Source organism: Oryx dammah, unplaced genomic scaffold (assembly GCF_014754425.2).
Source record: "Oryx dammah isolate SB20612 unplaced genomic scaffold, SCBI_Odam_1.1 HiC_scaffold_11, whole genome shotgun sequence".
NCBI lineage: Eukaryota > Metazoa > Chordata > Mammalia > Artiodactyla > Bovidae > Oryx > Oryx dammah.
In genome coordinates, this window is record NW_024070195.1 from 45,147,145 (window position 1) to 45,165,838 (window position 18,694).

General features: G+C 39.4%; 1 protein-coding gene across 2 annotated transcripts in view; it reads left to right on the forward strand.

Annotated features, from left to right (window-relative positions):
- FAM83B (family with sequence similarity 83 member B) overlaps positions 1–18,694 on the forward strand; it is an 87,233-nt gene that overhangs the window by 15,580 nt on the left and 52,959 nt on the right. The window contains exon 1 of one of the 2 annotated variants that reach the window (XM_040249183.1): positions 4,372–4,821. The exons of the other annotated variant lie outside the window; for it this stretch is intronic. The gene's annotated coding sequence lies outside the window, so the exon portion shown is untranslated. Of the gene's footprint in view, positions 1–4,371; positions 4,822–18,694 lie in introns of those variants that run through there. 2 annotated transcript variants of the gene reach the window in all.

The window sequence follows — 18,694 nt, forward strand, 5'->3', positions numbered from 1 at the left end:
AATGTATTCTGGGATCTCTGAAGTAGACAGTTTATTTTTTAATGATAATTTCGGTTTCCTCATTTTCCTTCCTGTCGTAGGATTAAAATAAAAAATAACACGTACTTATTGAAGTGTGTAATATTTTTCTGATACCACACCTTTAGTAGTTTTTGGAATGGCAGATTTAATTGCCATCATAAAACATTATGATCATAAAACATTCAGTTTTCCTAATGTCTCAGTGATACCAAAAGTTCATAGGGATAGAATTTAGCAGTTGTGCAAACTCAGATGCTGTTTTTGGGGAAAGCCAGAAAAGTAATTCTGCACAGGAGAAAGGGGCAAGTGATATCCCAATGGGAAGTCAAAAGAACATGGATGAAGAGAACTTAACCTCAACTCTGTGGGCATCCCTGTTTAAAGTGATGCAAATAAAGGCTTTCCTGGTGGCTCAGTGGTGGAGAATCCGCCTGCCAGTGCAAAAGATACAGTTCAATCTCTGGTGGTCTGGGCACACCCCACATGCGTGGAGTAACTAAGCCTGTGCACCACAGCTGTTGGCGCTGTGATCCAGAACCCAGGAGCCGCAACTACTGGCTCCATGTGAAGAGAAGCCACCGCAGTGAGAAGCTTGGGTTCTGAAACTAGAGAATAGCCCCTGTGGCTGCAACTTAGAAAAAAGTGCATGCAGCAACAAAGACCCAGCACAGCCAAAATAAATAAATAAGCAAGTTATTTTAAAATGATATAAATAAATTGAGGCTTGCAGCTGATGGTGGTGATAAACTTAGGGAATCAGGTCAGATTGAAGTACCTTATCAAATGTTAACTTCCATGAGAATAAAGGGACGCAACTGTCCTTTGCTTATCTGTCCTCTTAATGAGATGTGAAATGTAATGGGCGGGGTGGGGGGGGGTTGCTTTAGGATGTCTTTTTGAGGTGAGGGAGGTTCTCACATCAGATTGACATCTTGTGGTTCAAGGATTTTTGCCTATTCTCTGGTAGTTGCATTAGGTTCATCATGAGACATATACTTGATATCAATTTTTCATCTCATTTAACTAGTGACTCTTAAAATTTCTTGAAGAACATTGCTTAGCTTTTATGATCAGGACTGGAACTAGCAACTGATTTTGAGGAAAGGGTGTATGTTGTATAATCCAGTAACAGTCACATGGAATATTTGTGGAACCCTTATGAGTCATGTACTGTTCAGCAGTTTACATGCACTACTTTAAATTGACCTTCACACCGCCCACCTCATGAAATAGGTACTTTTATGATGCTGGGAGGGATTGGGGGCAGCAGGAGAAGGGGACAACAGAGGATGAGATGGCTGGATGGCATCACGGACTCAATGGACGTGAGTCTGAGTGAACTCCGGGAGATGGTGATGGACAAGGAGGCCTGGCGTGCTGTGATTCATGGGCTCACGAAGAGTTGGACACGACTGAGCAACTGAACTGAACTGAACTGATGATCCGTATTTTAATGATGAATAATCTGCTTTCTGGTAATAGGCATGATGAAGTCAGTGGTAATGATCCAAAGGGATCATAATCGGAAAGTATGAATGGCGGCCTATTCCCAAATGGAGGTTGTAGAAGACCTGGTGAGGGGGTCTGGCCTGGAGCATGGCTGGTGGCCGTGTGGGAGTGCTGGTTTCTAAACAGACCAGGCACAAAGCCACTGTGGGGTTTGCTGCTGGAAGTCAGAAGTGAAGACTGATACGTGGATGGGGTGTAGCACCTAGGATACAGACTGTGTTAGGACACACAGGAAAGAAACAAATTCTCTGGGTTTCACATAAAGGACACCTTAGAAGAAATACTCAATGAGATTGTCCTTTGGCCTCTGTTGTGTTCAGCTATGACTGGATCAGCCAGCCTTTGGCGAGCCTTAACAGGTGATCAGTATAGCAGGCGGCTCACTCATTCTGCAAATATTGATTGAATGTAAACTGCTTGTCAAATACAGTTCTAAATTCTGAGGATACATAAGGGAATAAAACCCCAAAGAAACACTGTCTTTGCATGGAGCTTATGGACAAATAGGGAGATTTAGATAATAAGCACAATAAATGAGGAGGGCTATGGAGAAAAACAGAACACAAACTTGGAGGGAAGGAGCATTGAGTGGTGGCAGGGGGCAGTTTAAGATTTTAAACTGGATTCTCCAAAGAGGCTTCACCAACAAGGTGATGATGGTGTCAAGATTTGAGGAAAGAAGGAATGAGTCCCGTGTCTCCTTGTGGGCAGAGCAGACTGGACCTGGGGTAAGCTTTAGGGCAAGGACATGCCTCCTTGTGTATTAGAGGAATAGTGTGGGTGCCAGTTCCTGGACCCAAGAAAACAAAGGGAGATGAGCAGGTGAGTTCAGAGAGGTACCATGAGGTCCTCATGGACCACTACAAGGACCTTGGTTTATGCTCCATGTAAAATGGGGAGCCACTGGAGAATTTTGGGCAAAAGAGAGACATGGTCAATTTGAAATATGCTGTATTTTAAAAGGATATATCCGGCTACAGTATTGAAAATTAACTATAAGCACTCAAGAATAAGCTTGCTAATTTGCTTCAGTCATGTCTGACTCATCCCACACACTAGCAAAGAAATGCTTAAAAGTCTCCAAGCCAGGTTTCAACAGTTCGTGAATCATGAACTTCCAGATGTTCAAGCTGGATTTAGAAAAGGCAGAGAAACCAGAGATCAAATTGCCAACATCTGTTGGATTATCGAAAAAGCAAGAGAGTTCCAGAAAAAGCATCTACTTCTGCTTTATTGACTATGCCAAAGCCTTTGACTGTGTGGATCACAATAAACTGTGGAAAATTCTGAAAGAGATGGGAATACCAGACCACCTGACCTGCCTCCTGAGAAATCTGTATACAGATCAGGAAGGAACAGTTAGAACTTGGAACAGACTGATTCCAAATCAGAAAAGGAGTATGTCAAGGCTGTATACTGTCACACTGCTTATTTAACTTATATACAGAGTACATCCTGAGAAACGCTGGGCTGGAGGAGGCACAAGCTGGAATCAAGATTGCCGGGAGAAATATCAATAACCTCAGATATGCAGATGACATCACCCTTAGGGCAGAAAGCGAAGAAGAACTAAAGAACTTCTTGATGAAAGTGAAAGAAGAGAGTGAAAAAGTTGATTTAAAACTCAACATTCAGAAAACTAAGATCATGGCATGGCAAATAGATGGGGAAACAACGGAAACAGTGGCTGACTTTATTTTGGGGGGCTCCAAAATCACTGCAGATGGTGACTGCAGTCACGAAATTAAAAGACACTTTCTCCTTGGAAGGAAAGTTATGACCAATCTAGAGAGCATATTAAAAAGCAGAGACATTGCCAACAAAGGTCCATCTAATCAGGTCCAGCTATGGATTTTCCAGTAGTTTTGTATGGATGTGAGAGTACAACTACAAAGAAAGCTGAGCACCAAAGAATTGATGCTTTTGAACTGTGGTGTTGGAGAAGACTCTTGAGAGTCCCTTGGACTGCAAGGAGATCCGACCAGTCCATCTTAAAGGAAATCAGTCCTGAATATTCATTTGAAGGACTGATGATGGAGCTGAAACTCCAATACTTTTGCCACCTGATGCAAAGAACTGACTCACTGGAAAAGACCCTGATGCTGGGAAAGACTGAAGGCGGAAGGAGAAGGGGACAACAGAGGATGAGATGGTTGGATGGCATCACTGACTGAATGGGCATGAGTTTGAGTGAACTCTGGGAGTTGGTGATGGACAGGGCAGCCTGGCCTGCTGCAGTCCAAGGGGTCACAAAGAGTTGGACACAACTGAGTGACTGAACTGAACTGAACTCTCTGACTCTTTGTGACCCCATGGAGTATAGCCCTCCAGACTCCTCTGTCCATGGGATTCTCCAGGCAAGAATACTGGAGTGGATTGTGGTGTCATCCTCCAGGGGATCTTCCCGACCCACAGATTGAACCCACATCTCTATGTCTCTTGCATTGGCAGACGGATTCTTTACCACTGGCGCCATCTGAGAAGGAACCCAAGAATAAACTTAGCAGAGGCTATTACAGTAATTCAAGTGTGAGATTATCTTGTCAGATTGCCATGATGGTAGCAGTGCTGATCAGATTCTGGATATATTTTAAAGGCAGTAAGATACAAGGTATGAAATAAATTGAAAATATGAGATTACTCCAACGTTTTTGATGTGAGCATTTGAGATGATGACATTGTCCTTGAAGTTGGCTTCAGAGTCATCAGCTTGTTTGAATCAAGATGCAGGCAGAGACCAAGTCACAGAGGCCTTTAAGTTATCATTTTTACCACAGCCCTGAGATAGCTGACTGGTGACTATAGCCACCACTGTCTAAACAGTGACTAGGGTTCAGGTTATAACCTATCCCCAGAGTGACTGGACTTGGAGACAGTCCTGGTCCTGAGGTCACTGGTAAGGAATGGACTGGGACATAGCTGGATAAGCCAGAGATACAAATAAGTAGGTAAATAGAGCGTGTGAGATAAGAAGCCTGGCTGGCTGATGACCCAAGGCCTGATAAGGCAGGAGGTTACGAAACCTGCAGAGAAGCAGAACCTCCCAAAGGCAAGTGTTAAGCAACCACATATGCTGATCTGGTGAAGTAAGACAACAGCTGGGAAGGTGTTTGTTGGGACCTCACTTTCTTGAGAGGTCACTGTGGATCATATGTGTGGAGGAGTAGGAGATGTACCCTGGAGAGCTTGGCATTTTCGACAACAGGGAATGTGGAGGGAGCAAAGTGGGGCTGGAAAAAGGAAGGCAGAGGGTGTTGAGATCAAACTGTGAAGGTCCTTCAGTCTGCCTTTGTGAGTATGGATAGTAGGAGGCCATGCAATGCTTCTGGGTGATACCATCACATCTGGTCTTGCACATATTAACATTTTGTTGGTTAGTTAAAATGTAGAGGGAAATATAAGTAGGTTGTAACAAATGTTGGTATAAAGCTCACTGAGAGGCTGATAATGGCCCAGAGCTGAAGATCTCTTCTTGAAATGAGAATATATTATACCTTCAATTTCTTGCAGAGGTAGAATACTATAACTACTTAATTCAGTATCTTAAGGAAGATGATTTGGAGGAGTTATTTTTAAACGTCTTAACTATTTGATTTTAAGTCAATAAAATTTATTTCTGAATAAAAACTTATAACTTTATACTATATATAGTTTATATGTATCTATTAAATTTTTGTTAAGTTCAAGACACTCTACTAGGTCATACAAGTGGAAAAAGAAATGCTTCAAGTGGTTTAGAGTCTAGTATTTGGGGGATGTGGTAAAAGATTTATGGGAGATTTGTAGATAAGAGCTTGAGGGTATTGGCCATTATGTGAGTGACCTATGTGTTACAAAGGGTCTGGGTTTTTATTCACCTTTTTTACTTTATGTATCAGAGTGATATAGAGATACTTCTTAAAGTTTTAAAGTAGAAAAATATTTTGCCAAAATATTTATTGGCAAACAGCAATTACTAGTTCAACAAATACATAGAATAAAGGTTTACTTTTTCTTATTACCAGAGTATACACATTCCTTATAGAAAATATGGGGAAAATACAAGAAAGAGTTAACAAAATAAAATTTAGGTATTTTCTTTCCTCTAAGATATAAATAGATGGACAGGAAAGTACATGTGCACCCAAGTGTGTATTTTATATGTGTGTGTAAATCTCTGAACACCCAATATTACATCTCTGACATAGAATGTTCATATGTAATATACTTGAGATCATACTTGAAATTATGTATAATGACTTGCCTCTGAACTTTTCCACTTAGGACTTTTCCCATAATAAAATACTTGGTTTCCTGTGCCGATAAGCAGTGGCATAGAACAGGGGCAGTGAAGGGTGCCTGGGTGCAGGTAATAAGGAAGTTCATTGCCTCTTGGGAATTTGAAAACAGTAATAAGATTGAGTAAAAGGCAGTCTGCTTTTTTATGACACCGTGCACTTGCAGTTGTAAATAATATCAGTGATAATGTCCTGTTTCTCAGCAGGGCAGCCTCTGCTGAAGCAGAGCAGGTCCTTCTGTCTAGATCCGCCCCCACCCTCCTCCCACTGCTCTGTACATCAGTGCTGATATGATGAGAATCCCAGTAACATTCCTTTAGAAATGAAGAAAGCCTCATAACTGTTTTTGTGTAATTATTAGCTACTCAATAAGCACTCTCGAAGCTTTAAAAGCAGAGAAATCAGTAAGTGTACATTTTCTTTCTAAACTTTGTTTCAGGCTGTATTAATGTCTTATTAATCATCACCTATCAATTTCCCCCTAATGAGTCAAACGAATATTTTAAGCAAGTAAATAAATGTGAACATGCAAAAACATTGCCATTTGGCTAAATATCAATCCAATATGTGCTACTGGAAAATCCATAATCATGGAAAACAATCAGGGTCTGTGTCACCGTACGCAGTCATAATCAAGCCTCCTGAAATTCAAGAATGGTTACTTAAAAAAAATAAAAGAATCTGAACCCAGTGACCATGTAGCCTTTTTACCCAAAAGTTCAAAGTCACCCAGTAGCCCTCAGGACAGATTGTCTTCAGGTGTCTTGATTCCATTCCCAAAGTCTTACATCCCAGGTTGCTTCTCTACTGGGAAGGAGCACAAAATTTGTTCCTGACACTGATACTATCTAGCATTTATTGACTGGTACGTGCCAGGCAGTATGGTAAGCTCTTTATACGTATTGACATTTATATTCACAGCAGCTCTCTCAGATAGGTACCTCTGTTGCCTCCTTTCATGGGTGAAGAACAAAGAGATGAATAACTTTTTACTAGAATTTGAAGTAGGAAGGGCGATGCTGGAACTTGAACCCAGACAGAGCACCTAATAGTCCTTGCCTATTGGTACCGGACAAACCACTGAATTCTCAGGACACTTTTGTGCAGGTCTTATTACGTTTGGGTCCTGATGATCTACCTGATAGAGTCCAGGCGGACAAACATGACATATACGAGGCTCTTCCTGTTGAAGGTGGCTCCTCCTCACCTTTGCCCTTTGTCTCCTTCCTCTTCCCTCCCATCACCTGACTCTCCAGTGTTACTGCACTGCCATCCTGCAAGCTTTCCATGGCAGCTGACTGTTTCCTGATTTTCAACATGATTATTCTCTGTGGAGCATCCCTTTGCTTATTCTTTGCCTCCCATTCATCTTTTAAAATCCTTGTTCAGCTTTACTTGCTAAATTGAGCTCTGATCAATTCCCTCACCAGGCTTGGATTAGTCATTTGCCCTAGGATACTTTCATGTTCATACTTGTCCTTTGGATTTTAGATGAGCTGTGTTCTCCACTCTATCATAGGGCTCAGGGTTCTTCATCCATTGTTTTTTTCTTCTTTTTTAAAGTTAGGTATTTGTTTGTTTAAAATTGATTTCTAAGAATCTTTTACACCGTCTATGAATTCTTTGGGGCTCCCCAGGTAGCTCAGTGGTAAAGAATCTTGCCTCCCAATGCAGGGGATGCAGGTTTGGTCCCTGGGTTGGGAAGATCCCCAGAGTAGAAAGGGAAACCCACTCTATTTCCTTGCCTGGAGACTCCCATGGACAGAAGAGCATGACAGGCTACAGTCCAGGGAATCACAGAGTGGGACACAACTGAGTACTCATGTAGGCATGAATTCTTTGTCAAGATGCATGTCCTGCAAATATGTTCTGTGGCTTGCAGCCCATGTGGCTTACAGTCCATGGGGTTGCAAAGAATCAGACACAACTGAGCGTGCACATACACACCTTTGGGTTTGCAAGCCCTTCTGGTACTGATTTATATGTGTCATGAAGTCAGGGTCCATTATAGGTTTTGTAGAAATAGTTTCAAGTTGACCTAGCAGCATTTCTCATCCCTTCCATGTGTAACTGCAGTGCCGCCATTGCCTTTCAGACAGTAGTATACTTTTTGCTTTATTCTGTTCCATGGGTCTATTGCTAACTTTATTCCAAGACTACAGTGTTTTAGTTTTTATACCTTTATACTACGTGTCTCTATTTGGTAGCATTATGTCCGCTAGTTTTGGTTTCCTTCAGTATTGTCCTAGTTATTCTAAATCCATGGCTTCTGTGTAGGAATTTTAGAATCCTTTTAATAATTTAAAAAGAAAAATCTGAGCTTTTGAGTGGGATTATATTCCATCTACAGACTATTTAAACAGAATTAAACTTCACAATACAGAATCTTCCAATTCATGAGTGAGATATATTCCTCCATTTATTTAGTTATAAATACATTCTTTCAGTGGGATTTTGTAGTTTTCTGTATATAGGTATTACACATCATTTGATTTATTAGCAGTTGTTACTTTTTGATCATATTAGAAATGATATTTTGAACATTTTGTTCTAATTTTTCCTTTGTGTATAGAAATACATGTGTTTTTTTTCTTGTATTTTAACTTGGATTCAATGACTTGATAAATTCATTTATTAATTCCAATAGTTTATACATAGAGTATTTGGATTTTCTAGGTATATAATTATATCTGTAACTAATGCTAGTTTTATTTTCCCTTTTTCAATCCATATAACTTTTATATTTTTTGAGTACCTTATGTTGCTAGGGCTTCTTTTATAATGTTGAATATAACATGAAATATAAACAGTACTTTCTGTGAAATTTTTAAAATAAAATATTACTATATTTGTAAAGTCAGCTGACTTTCATTGTTGCTTACTCAGAGATAATGTATCTTTTTTCCATATCTGCTTTTAAGATGTTACTTTCATTTCTGTAGCTTTAATATGATGTAACTGAGTGAGTACTTATGTTCTTAGTAGAGCTTCTCTATCTGTATCGTGTCTTTCTGCTTTTTTAGGTAGTATCTCAGCTAGCATCTGTTCAAATGTTGAGTCTCTCTCCTATTTCTGTTCCTGTCCCAGGAATTCTAATTGCTGGTATTAATTTGTTCGTTTTTGAATTTTTGTTTATTTTTATTTAAACATAACCCGCATATATTTTATATTCATTTGTGTGTTTTCCATCATTTTCTCTCTCTGTATTTCATTCTGGATGTTTTCTGTGTAGGTATCTTTAAGTCACTAATCCTTTCTTTGAGGATTATTTATTATTAAACTCAACTGTTGAATTGTTAATTTTGGTATTGGTATTTTTAACCCATATAATTGTTGTTTAGTTGCTCAGTCATGTCTGACTGTTTGTGACCCTAAGACTATAGCCCACCAGGCTTCTCTGCCCATGGGATTTCCCAGGCAAGAATACTGGAGTGGGTTACCATTTCCTTCTCCAGAGGATCTTCCTGACCCAGGGGTTGAACCCACGTCTCCCATGTAATTCTTGAATGCCTCAGTAAGTTATTCCAAAGTCTGTTTCTGATAACACCAGCAGTCCGGATCACCTATAAATCTATTTCTATTATCTATGTTTTGTTTTTTCCTCTTGGTGTTTTTGGTCCTTTGTGTCCTTTCACCTCCTTGGAATTTCTTTGATTGAATGCTGACCATTGAGTATGAAAAGATGCAGAAGTAATCTCCATTAAAGAGGATTTAGTTTTCTTTAAGCTGACAATTGAAGTAAGAGTAAATCAACCTGTTCCATAGAGACTGAGGTATGAGGATGACATTTAGTCTTACAAACAGTGGACTGTTCCCAGTTTTCATCTACTTCTAGAGTAACTCTTCTGGGATTTCACAGTTTCTTGGAAGAATCTCAACTCCAATTTTTATCTTCATAATCTGGTTGTCAAAAGCTTTCTTAAACTCTTTACCCTCTTATCAACTTTCTTCTCTCTGTTTTCTCTTCCCTTTACTCAGTGAGCCATTTACGATTTCAGGAGTGTCTTTAGGGCAATAATTGCGTGGAATCCTGAGTTCACTTTGCTGTGATTCTCTTTTCTCTGCTATCTGGTGTCTTAACGTCCTTTTTGGTGGCATTAGAATCTAGTTTTTGCTTTCTTCATCACTCTGAAATTGGAAAAGCTCTTCACCATGGCTTACTGCCTTTAGTGCCCTTCTCTGTGAATTGGCAAATACGAAAAAATGTTAGGTGAAAAGTGGCAGAAAACATTCCATTTCCTCTTGTTTCTCCTTTATCTCTGTTTTGGCTCCACAAATCCTGGCTACCTTTATTTTTGTTTTTCAGCCCTTATTGTCTCCAGTAAGAAATTTAGTCTTGTATCAGAGGACTGCCTTTCACTTAATTTAGAATGAATTGGTATGATTAAATATCACAGAGTCTATCTGCATGTGAGTTTAAGAAAAACATTTATGCATATCTTAGATGTATATTTATAGAGTTAAAAATAAAACTAAAGGGTAAAGTTATCACTATTTTAAAGTTTCGAGAAGTTTTTTAAAGTTTGCCTACTACTTAAATATACATATTACTCATTCAGTGAATCAGTTAAAGACTTTTTATTTTACTCTTAAGAATTTCTATTATGTTTATGGACAGAAACCACCCTGTATTTTATTTTTCCTTTGCATGCCTTACTTTCCAACATTTTTCCACGCATCATCAAGCTCATTAAGCTCATTATTTCAACCATCATCTTCGTAGTTTCATCTATAAGCTGCAAATGATGCAGTCTTGTGTTTAAAATACTACTTAAAATAGTATACAAGTGAAAAGAAGTTTATGTATAGTTGTTCTGTCTGTGCAAGATGTTCATGTTTACATATGTTTTATATGTGCATACTTTTCTTCATGTTTAAAATCTTAAAGCATATTGCTTAAACTGCTTAACTCTTTGGGAAATTTAATAAAATCTAAGCGCTCTTAGGTTTAAAGCCTTAAAAGAAACCTCTGTGTGTATCTTTTTAAAATGGCTTTATAAACATTATAAAAGCAATCTATTATTTAATACTGATGCTTACATATATACTTTATGCATATAACTTTTATATTTTAACCATTTCTGTTAAACTTAATTTTAAAAAAAAAATACTCTGTTTTTTTTTTGTTTGTTTTTTTTTCTGTTTCTGATTTTGGCTGTGTTGCACGACTTGTGGGATCTTAGTTCCCTGACCAGGGATTGAAGTTGGGGCCACAACAGTGAAAGTGCAGAGTCCTTTTTTTAAAAAAAAAATAACTATTTATTTTAATTGGAGGTTAATTACTTTACAATATTGTATTGGTTTTGCCATACATGTATCCGTCACAGGTATACACATGTTCCCCATCCTGAACCCCTCTTCTTCCTCCCTCCCCGTACCATCCCTAGTCCTAACTACTGATCCACCGGGGAACTACCTAAACTTTTTTAAAGAAAAATATATAATGCCAGAATCTATTCAAAGTATCAAAAGGAAAGAACTGCCCCAAGTGAAAACAAATACAGTGATTTTATAGCATTATATTCATCAAAAGTTACAGTATAGAAAGCATAAGGTTTGAGAAAATGTAGTGTTAACTTTTTAAAATGTATGTTCGTTTCATCTTTTTTCGGAAAACATCTGCCACATTCAAATGGTGGCCAAGCACGCCAGGCCTTTTTCTCTTTCTATGTTAAATTTCAAATAGTTTATTACTGTTAATAATCCAGTTTGGAAAACCATGCAACTTGCTTGTATAATAAAAGGTTATCACGTCAGCTGCCTTTTAATGTGCTTGTAAAAGTAGACCCATTCTGATTGAGTCATCAGAGCTTTCAGGATTTATTTCCATAGTTTCACAGTAGCAGAATCCCTGGAGCTCAGAGTCACGGGTTTCCCGGAGCTTAGTTTCGCATTAACGTGTATGCCCACGCTGTTTTATTTTTAATCGTAAGACCAAATATGTTGAGAGCCCAAACAATCATTTGAAAATAACACTTCAGGAAATGTGACCCAAGGAATGCACTCACTAATTACGTATGTGAAATTCTCCCATCAACCCCAGAGGCAGAAAAAGGCTCTGTTTTTGGTTTCCTAGTTAACTGCCAAAGAGACCGCTTACAGATTGCTGCAGCCTATGTCACCGTATATTCAACTCATGCATTCACCATAATAAAGAAAGGGTCGCAAGAGAATTTTTAAATTAATTTTATTAGAGTATAGTTGCTTTATAGTATGGTGTTAGTTCCTGTTGTACAGCAAAGTGAATCAGCCATACGTATACATATATTCCCTCCTTTTTGAATTTCCCTCATATTCAGATCACCCCAGAGCACTGACTTCCTTGTGCTATACAGTAGCTTCTTATTGGTTCCCTTTTCTGTATATGGTATCAATGATGTGTATGTGTCAATCCCAATCTCCCAACTCCTCCCACTCCTCTTTCTCCTTGAGTATCCATATGTTTGTTCTCTGCATCTGCGTCTCTATTTCTGCTTTGCAAATAAGGTCATCTGGACCATTTTTCTAGATTACACATATACCCGTTAATATATGATACTTGGTTTTCTCTTTATGACTTACTTCACTCTATATGATACTCTCTCAGTCCATTCATGTCTCTGCAAATGACCCAATAGCTTTCTTTGTTATCCATTGGATATATGTACCACATCTTTAACCATCCCGCTATTGATGGATGCTTAAGTTGCTCCCTTGTCCTGGCTGTTGTAAATAGTTCTGCAGTGAACATTGTGGCACATGTATCTTTTTGAATTATGGCATTTTCTGGATATGTGCCCAAGAGTGGGAATTACTGGATAATATGGTAGTTATGTATTTAGTTGTTTTTTTTTTTAATTTATTTATTTATTTTTAATTTTTACTTTACAATTCTGTATTGGTTTTGGCATAGATTGACATGAATCCACCACAGGTGTACATGCGTTCCCAAACATGAGCCCCCCTCCCACCCCCCTCCCCACAACATCTCTCTGGGTCATCCCTGCGCGTCAGCCCCAAGCGTGTCATATCCTGCATCAGACATAGACTGGCATTTCGATTCTTACATGATATTATACATGTTTCAATGCCATTCTCCCCAATCATCACATCCTCTCCCTCTCCCTCTGAGTCCAAAAGTCCGCTATACACATCTGTGTCTTTTTTGCTGTCCTGCATACAGGGTCATCATTGCCATCTTTCTAAATTCCATATATATGTGTTAGTATACTTTATTGGTGTTTTGTTTTTTAAGGAACCTCCATACTCCTCTCCATGGTGGCTGTATCAGTCTACACTCCCACCAACGGTGCATGAGGGTTCCCTTTTCTCCACACTTACTCCAGCATTCAGTTTGTAGAATTTTTTGAATGGGGCTTAGCGTTTGAAACTGTATTGAACGTCTTTACTCCTTAATCTCTAAGAACTGCTTCCCTGGATAAATTCTTGATGTGAGGACTTTCCAAGTGACTCCCTTTCAACTGCTAGCTTTTTCCTGGCAAAAGTCTAATGTAGGCTGTCATCTCTTTTAATCTGTTTTCTTCACAGAGAAGAGAAAAAGGAAAAAAAAAAAAAAAGAATCTATGATCTTAACTGCCCCCTGCAGTGCTATTACTCTGATTTCTATATCTTTCTTTCATATTTATGGTCATTTCTCTGCTTTCCAGTGTGACACTCTGAGTGAGTTGCTTGCCTCCATCCTGTTGCCGTTCTTTCTCTCATTTTTTAATTACTATACTTCCTTCGGGAGTAGGTCATCAAGTATCTCTGCGTCTTTCTTTCTCCTTACTCTCACCTCTGGAGTCGGGGTCCCCGTTCCATTCCTTTCTAACCCGGTGCCTCCGAGTCCACTGTTTTGCACGTGGTTAAGACACGCCAGCCACTTTTTAACAAACCCAGCCTCCTCAACTTCTCTGTAGGCACTGGTTACTTCTCATCTCTTGTCGTTGTTCACAATGATGTTCCTCGCTCTTCTTCCTGTCCATCTGTGGCTCTCTTTCCCTTTACCGAAAGTGAATGTTTCAAAGCTTTTATCCTCGGGTCCTGTTCTCTCTGCACGTTATCCCTCGGTGCGCCTTTCCACGTCCACACCTCCTCCTCTTTACAGCTCTGGTGTGGACTGTCTGCTGATGTCGCCCTTTTAATTTTTTCTGACTGCCCTATGGCTCTACAGGGCTTACTGGGCTTTCAAATGCAGTTGTGTCCAAAAGAGTTTATGAAGTTCACTGAACGTTTTCTCCCGTCTTCTCTGTGTGAAAGGCATCATCACTTTCTCTGATACCGAGGCCACCTTGGAATCGCATCTATAACCCAATCTTCTCTCACTGCACACCTCCAGTTTTGCCATCAGGCCCTGAGGTTTGGGCCTCTGCCACGTCTCTCTCCAATTCTCTCCATGCTACTGCCCACGTTCTGCTCTCAACTTTCCATGGTTAATCACAATAGTCCTTCTAACTCATCTTGCTACCTAACAATTCTGCTTTCTCCAGTATCCCTGCAGTCACTTGCTGGAAGGAGCCATGTCATCCTTCTCTGATGACAAACCCCTGTACCTTTGCTTTGTGTGAGTGCCACAGAAGCACCGATGCATCCAGCATCTGCCCCTGTAGCTTTGACATCTGCCATTTTCTACCTTTAAATATTCGCTTCTGCCCTTCCCTCTTCTAGAAATGCTCTTCTTCATCTCTCGCTACTAGTACTGTATATACTTTGGGCACACCATCTTACTGTTGCCTGTGCTAATATGTCCACAACTCTTAACAGTCCTCCTTCCAAAAGTAGAGCTGAATTCCCTTCTCCTTGAGTGTGTTCTAGACTGAGTGACTCCCCTCTAATGAATAGAACATGGGAGAAGTGAGACCAGGTGATAAGTAGGATATCTTGCTTAGCCCTCTCTGTCTGGATGATTTTTGCTCTGAGAGAAGTCATCTGCTGTGTCATGAGGTCCTTCAGCAGTTTATACAGAGGCCCGTAGGGCCAGGAACCAAGACCTAGTACAACCGATGTGGGAATGAACCCCCTTGGGAGCAGATACTCCTCAGCCAGCCTCAGATGACTATGCCATTGGCTCTGAGTCAGAACCACCCAGCTAACCTAAGCCGCTCTCACATTCTTCACCCACACTAACTGTGAGATAATTAATGTTTGTTGTGTGAAGCCACTGCATTTTAGAGATAATTCTCTATTCAGTGTTAGATAACTATTATAAGAAGCCTGATCTCAACTATCGAGATGAGATTACATCTGAGAAATCTTTTGATTTATACCAATGACGTGTTCCTTGACACAGGCTATTCCTATTATAGTTATTTGTTAATCCATTTTATAGTTTATGTATTAAGACGTTTCTACAAGTCTAAACTGGTTAATAATGTGCAGAATGCAATTATGTTTAATAACTATGCCAAATGCATCAGCACTTATAACATGAACCAAATTTCTGATATCAGTCAGTTCAGTGACTTAATACTTTATATCTTGGTTCTAGAGATGATCTCTGCCAAATCAGCTGCTGGTTGTTAAAAGACATTCTCAGCGTCATAATTTCACATTTCTAGTGATGATATATGCCCGACATCTATGGACCAATTAAAATGCTACGCTTCTACTGAATCAGGTTATATACAGAGTCAATTTCTAAATTAAACTGAAGGTCAAATATCTGAACAAAATGATGCAGATGGAAAGTGACTTTTTATAAAAAGAAATCCTTCTAAAGTTTAGCACGTCGGAGTCTGCTTTGACAATATTTATGTGAAGAGAAATACAAGGAACCTTCAGAGTCCTTTCTCGTGCACACGTGAATATATGTGAGGCCTCAATGTTTATTCCTCTAATCATCTTGCTCCTCTCCGTTCTGGAAGTGGTTTAACACTCAGATTACTTTAAGTGTTACAAGTGCTAAAAAATAATTGGTTTTGTGTCACCTTACTTGAACCTTAATCAATATGTTTTATGGTGGTTGGAAAACTGTATTGTGTAATTATTCCATGAAAGAGACTGTTGTTGTTGTTTTTTTTTCCATTTGGACGTTTACATTTGTCTGTTAGTTTGGGGGTTAATTTAAGGGTGAGAGAGAAGAGTTTCTTCCTGGTTCATATTTAACACTGTGTCTTTTGCACTTGAATCCTGTAAGTGCTGTGGTGTATGCAGCCAGTGACCTTCAGTCCATTGATTTAAATGACTTTCCCAGTGTCCCATGTCTAAATTCACGAAGCAACAGATCAGCCAGAATGTATAAACTCCAAGTCCTAGAAGCAATATTTTATTCCTGATAGATGGTATATGTAGTCTATATGGATACTAATGAGTCTCTTAATTTTGTTTAGGATGATAAGTGAAGCCACTCAGTCGTGTCCGACTCTTTGTGGACTGTAGCCCACCAAGCTCCTCCGTTCATGGGATTCTCCAGGCAAGAATACTGGAGTGGGTTGCCATATAAATTGGGGAAATACAATCTACCTTCTGTAACATATCATGTTTGTGATGTCTGCCAATAAAAAAAAAATGCACATATGCCAAAAATGGTATAAATACACTATAGTTTATGCAGGGGTCTTATATTTGAGAGAACATACTTGAGGAGATTTTAATTAAAAATATGTATTATCTTAGGGAATGTAAGAAACAGAATTCTACAGAGGTGTGCCTTAGCCTGGTGTTTGAATTAACATTTTTGTTCTTTACTGGAATAGAATACAAAACTTATATCTCTAGTTTTCAATAGATGACACATTAGAAAGAGTAGTAGACCCTTGGAATTGGGCTGCTAATGAAGAATGGAGTAGCCATCATGGTCAACAAAAGAGTCCGAATTACAGTACTTGGATGCAATCTCAAAAATGACAGAATGATCTTGATCTGTTTGTTTCCAAGGCAAACCATTCAGTATCACAGTAATCCAAGTCTATGCCCCAACCAGTAATGCTGAAGAAGCTGAAGTTGAACGGTTCTATGAAGACCTACAAGACCTTTTAGAACTAACACCCCCAAAAGATGTCCTTTTCATTATCAGGGACTGGAATGCGAAAGTAGGAAGTCAAGAAACACCTGGAGTAACAGGCAAATTTGGCCTTGGAATATGAATGAAGCAGGGAAAAGACTAATAGAGTTTTGCCAAGAAATTGCACTGGTCATAGCAAACACCCTCTTCCAACAACACAAGAGAAGACTCTGTACATGGACATCACCAGATGCTCAACACTGAAGTCAGATTGATTATATTCTTTGCAGCCAAAGATGGAGAAGCTCTATACAGTCAACAAAAACAAGACCAGGAGCTGACTGTGGCTCAGATCATGAATTTCTTATTACCAAACTTAGACTTAAATTGAAGAAAGTAGGGAAAACCATTCGACCATTCTGGTATGACCTAAATCAAATCCCTTATGATTATACAGTGGAAGTGAGAAATAGATGTAAGGGCCTAGATCTGATAGAATGCCTGATGAACTATGGATGGAGGTTCATGACATGGTACAGGAGACAGGGATCAAGACTATCCCCAAGAAAAAGAAATGCAAAGAAGCAAAATGGCTGTCTGAGGAGGCCTTACAAATAGCTGTGAAAAGAAGAGAAGCAAAAAGCAAAGGAGAAAAGGAAAGATAGACCCATTTGAATGCAGAGTTCCAAAGAATAGCAAAGAGAGATAAGAAAGCCTTCATCAGTGATCAATGTAAAGAAATAGAGGAAAACAATAGAATAGGAAAGACCAGAGATCTCTTCAAGAAAATTAGAGATACCAAGGGAACATTTCATGCAGAGATGGGCTCGATAAAGGACAGAAGTGGTATGGACCTAACAAAAGCAGAAGATGTTAAGAAGAGGTGGCAAGAATACACAGAAGAGCTGTACGAAAAAGATCTTCACAACCCAGATAATCATGATGGTGTGATCACTCACCTAGAGCCAGACATCCTGGAATGTGAAGTCAAGTGGGCCTTAGGAAGCATCACTATGAACAAAGCTAGTGGATGTGATGGAATTCCAGTGGAGCTATTTCAAATCCTAAAAGATAATGCCGCTAAAGCACTGCACTCAATATGCCAGCAAATTTGGAAAACTCAGCAGTGGCCACAGGACTGGAAAAGGTCCGTTTTCATTCCAATCTCAAAGAAAGGCAATGTGAACGAATGCTCAAACTACCGCACAATTGCACTCATCTCACACGCTAGTAAAGTAATGCTCAAAATTCTCCAAGCCAGGCTTCAGCAATACGTGAACCATGAACTTTCAGATGTTCAAGCTGGTTTTAGAAAAGGCAGAGGAACCAGAGATCAAATTGCTAACATCCGCTGGATCATGGAAAAGCAAGAGAGTTCCAGAAAAACATCTATTTCTGCTTTATTGACTATGCCAAAGCCTTTGACTGTGTGGATCACAATAAACTGTGGAAAATTCTGAAAGAGATGGGAATACCAGACCACCTGAGCTGCCTCTTGAGAAACCTGTATGCAGGTCAGGAAGCAACAGTTAGAACTGGACATGGAACAACAGACTGGTTCCAAATAGGAAAAGGAGTGCATCAAGGCTGTATATTGTCACCCTGCTTCTTTAACTTATATGCAGAGTACATCATGAGAAACGCTGGGCTGGAAGAAGCACAAGCTGGAATCAAGATTGCTGGGAGAAATATCAATCACCTCAGATATGCAGATGACACCACCCTTATGGCAGAAAGTGAAGAGGAACTAAAAAGCCTCCTGATGAAAGTGAAAGAGGAGAGTGAAAAAATTGACTTAAAGCTCAACATTCAGAAAATGAAGATCATGGCATCCGGTCCCATCACTTCATGGGAAATAGATGGGGAAACAGTGGAAACAGTGTCAGACTTTATTTTGGGGGGCTCCCAAATCACTGCAGATGGTGACTGCAGTCATGAAATTAAAAGACGCTTACTCCTTGGAAGA